Below are 4,074 nucleotides of genomic sequence, written 5' to 3'. Positions count from 1 at the left end.
CCCGCCCTAACTCCCCCTCCTCCCTCCCAGCCATGCAAAAAGGGCTGCCCCAGCGCTACTGGCTTCATGGTTTGCCGGGCAGCCTCCAGACCCTGCGCCCCCGGCTGGGCGCTTCCCCTCCCGGGCTCCAGCTGCGCTGGGGAAGCACCGGCCGGGGGCGCAGGGTCTGGGGGCTGCCCGGCAAACCATGAAGCCAGTAGCGCTGGGGCAGCCCTTTTTGCATGGCTGGGAGGGAGGAGGGGGAGTTAGGGCGGGGACTTTGGGGAAGGGGCGGCGTTGGGGCGGGGCCGGGGGTGGGAAAGGGGCAGGGCCAGGGCCCCGTGGAGTGTCCTCTTTTTTTATTTATTAAATATGGTAACCCTACCCATCAGCATGTGGCCTTGTGCCTCCACTCCCGTTCAGCCCCTGCCCCAGTCTGTCCTCCCCCACTAGCCCTTATGATTAGGATGACCCAACAGCAAATGTGAAAAATCGGGACGGGGGTGGGGGGTAATAGGAGCCGATATAAAAAAAAGACCCCAAAATCGGGACTGTTCCTATAAAATTGGGACATCTGTTTACCCTACTTCTGAGCCCGTCTGACCCCCCAGGACCCCACACTTCTGTCTCCCCATAGCCCCTGTCTCCCGACCTGGCTGGGAGCAGCTGCTGTTTTCTGTCGCCACTGTGCCCTCTGGTGAGCAAAAAGCGGAACTGCAGCAACTTTTCAGCAGAAGCTTTTTTCTGCATAAAAAATTTAAAAAATGTGTGGCTAATTAATTATGCATGTGCAGAATTCCCCAGGCGTAAGGGGAGGGATAAAGATGTATTGATCACATGACCGGTGATGGATGACATCTAGGAGGAAAGAGAAGTGCTGGTGTTTTGGTAGGTTTCAGTTTTGCGTCTCCTACAGTCTTGTGTTTGTAAAGGTGTCAGGGACCCCCAGAGCTTTGGACAGGCACCCTTGGTGTGAGGGTTCTTACAGACCAGTGTGTAACTTAATGACTCCGTTAATACTGTATTATTTATTAATTTGTAGGGCCCCATTGGAGTGGAGAGAGTTACAGACACAGAGTCCCTGCCCGGAACAGCTTACAATCTAAGTATGAGAGACAAGGGATGGATACAACGGGGAGGGGAGGGGAGGGGAGAAGACTCAATGAATTGGTACTGGTCAGCATGAAAAGCGGCAGTCACAGTGCACCAGCTGCCTAGTCGCTGTTGTTTTTTCGTAGGCATTATAGCACAGAGCAGTTTTAAGGAAGGATTTGAAGGCGCACACTGAGTCAATGTTTCAGATGCTTTCGAAGCTCCTCCCATGCATGGGGGTGTGTGGAATGTCATAAAAAGCAAACGAGCCTGTTTGAAGTAACAAGTGGGCCATGAAGTCTGCATCATTGGCAAAGCATTGTCAGGAATCACCATCTCACTAGCATATAAGACATGACAGTTCAGGCAAGGGATAGACCAGGTAGGGCCTTACAAATAAAGACAGGTAGTTTGCATTTAATGCAGTGAAAAAAGGCAAGTCAGGGGAGGCTGAATATTGGTGCAAGACAGTCAAAACAACGAGCCAGGAAAATAATCTTTGCAGCAGCATTTTGAATGGAAACTTGAAGTTGACTAATGTCACTGTGAAATGGGTGAGAAATATTCCAGTTGTAATCCACAATACTAAGCATTGCTTTCCTGACCGCAGAAGCAGGAAGCTGCCTGTTTACCCTGGAGACAGCTAGCAGGGCACATGCTCAGGTCTCCCAGACCATTCACTGGCAGGGAACGTTGTAGGCTCTTCAGCTGGTGGAACACTGGGCGGGGGACAAAGCAAGGTCTGGTTTGCCTCCGGCAGATGGCAGGCGTAAGCCTTTCTGGAGAACAGCTGGTGCACGGTCTCTGTCCCCTAAAGGTGGAACTAGCTGCTGCTCTCATCAGATAAGTCAGTGGTTCTCAAACTTTTCTTTTCACAGACCACTTGAAAATTGCTGAGGGTCTCGGCAGATCACTTAATGATCTTTCCAAATGTTATTTGTACCGTTAGATAACTATTGTAAAGTGTTTTGGATAAAAGCGCGATATAAAAAACACTTAATAATTAATTTATTTGTTCTACAAATAAAAGCACACAACTCATATTTTAATATCAGTAGTCTTACCTTTCTAATGCAATGGATGTGCCCTCTCTCCCCCTGCTGCGGCAGCCCCCAAGCTGTGGCTGGAAAGGAGGGGGTCTCTCCCTCTCTCCCCCACGGTGGCAGCCCCCAAGCTGTGGCTGGGAAGGGGGGGGGGGGTCTCTCCCCTGCCACAGCAGCCACAGAGCTGAGGCTGGGGAGGAGGGCCGTCTCCTGGAAGCCGCAGCCCTGGAGCTGGGGAAAGTCGCCTCTTTCTCTGGCCGCCGCAGTCCTGCACATCCCAAATTCCCACTGCCCCCTCCTACCTATCCCTTATTCCCCCCAAGGCCACCACCTCACCTTACATGTGCATCTTCTCCAGGGTCCAGCCACCTAATTAGTGGAGCCTCGCCTGTGTGGCTCCACTAATTAGGTGGGTGGCCCTTCATTCTCTCATGTTTGGCCGCCCAGGTGCACACCTTTGAGGGAACTATCTGCAGACCCCCTGAATGGAGCTCACAGACCACTTGGGGGTCCATGGACCACAGATTGAGAACCTCTGAGATAAGTTTTGATTCTCTTAGTGTGAGGGCAGCGTTGGCTCCGCTGTCTGATTTAGACCTAGTGCCTGAACAAACCAGGACTGGATTTAGTCTCCCCCCCTCTCCTGTGAGGGAGCATGGGATCATTATCCACCTTACACAGCTGGGGAAGCAAAGGCCTGAGCGGGGCAGTGACTTTCCCGAGGGTCACACAGGGAGTTGAGCCCATGTCCCAGGCCAGTGCCTTATTCACAACACTAGGCCCTGCCTCACAGAGGTCCCAGGTTTGATTCTTTTCCATAGCAGCGACCACTGGATGGGCCGTTCTGGGGCCCCAGACCATGGAAGGGGGGGAATGGGGAGCCCAGAGTCCTCTTCCGCATGGTGATACCCCAGACAGAGGCTTTTACACCCATCAACTGCACTATCAGTGCCCCAGCTAGCCAGCTTGAAACCCTCGCTCCCAGCTGGTCATTGCCCTGTGCATGCAGCCTCTATCCACCTCCTAGCGGCCTTAGCTGAATGAGCTCATCCTACTGCACATGGTCGAGGTCCAGCAGCAGGGGGGGCCTGATCTGCCAATTGTCCCATTGGATAGAAAACTGTGAATTTCTGCCAGGAAAAGCCCTGAGTCCCAGAGCAAACCTCTCTTTGCTTTGGCTGCTCAGAGCAGCTGCCCTCAAACCCTCAATTTGTTGTTCCCCTTCATGGCCAGGCTTTCCCCTTTAACCATTTCCCATGGTGCAGTGGGGAACTAACCAGTGACTAATCTGCTGCGCCCCGAGTTACTGGGCCCCCAGGGTACCCCACAGCGGGAGGGCCTTGGCCTGGGTCCTGAGCAGGCAGGTGTGTGTCAGAGCTGGCCTGGCGCTCGGTGCAGGGCCTTCTGCTGCTGGCTCAGACATGGAACAGTGTTACCTGGTGACAAACATTTCAAAATACATGTTAGTGCCTCCTAAAGTGCAGGGAGGGGGAGCCCCGTATCAATTTTATGGGGCCATTTGCCTGGGCGCCTTACCTTAAATTGTGCTCAAATCTTTGCAGTCACCTGGAAGCTCTATTTAAGGAGAAATAGGCAGGCTCAGTTTGATACATGCCCTTGGATGGGGGAGGGAGAGGGGGTGGGGACAGCTCTGCATGCCTGGGTTTGCCAGGGCCTCTATGCTGGGGGAGGAGGGTGCTGAAGGACACGGAGGTTTGTGGTTTTTCAGCGTTATATTTGTATGGGGCCCTGGCATGTCTCTCGGGCCCCATCCTTCTCCCCAGGCAGAGGGGTGCTTGCTTCCTCTCTTGCGCTTTGGGAGGTTCAGTACCAAGGCTGCTGAGCTCCAGCGTGTGGCACTCACACTTGCAGCAGCACGGAGGGGTTTCAGCAATGCAGTGGAGTCAAAGCCCTCCGGATGGCTGCCGTCCAAGCCACCTCCAGCCCTGTTCTACTGGTT

This window comes from Trachemys scripta, chromosome 20 (assembly GCF_013100865.1).
Source record: "Trachemys scripta elegans isolate TJP31775 chromosome 20, CAS_Tse_1.0, whole genome shotgun sequence".
Lineage (NCBI taxonomy): Eukaryota > Metazoa > Chordata > Testudines > Emydidae > Trachemys > Trachemys scripta.
This window is presented reverse-complemented; position numbering follows the sequence as displayed.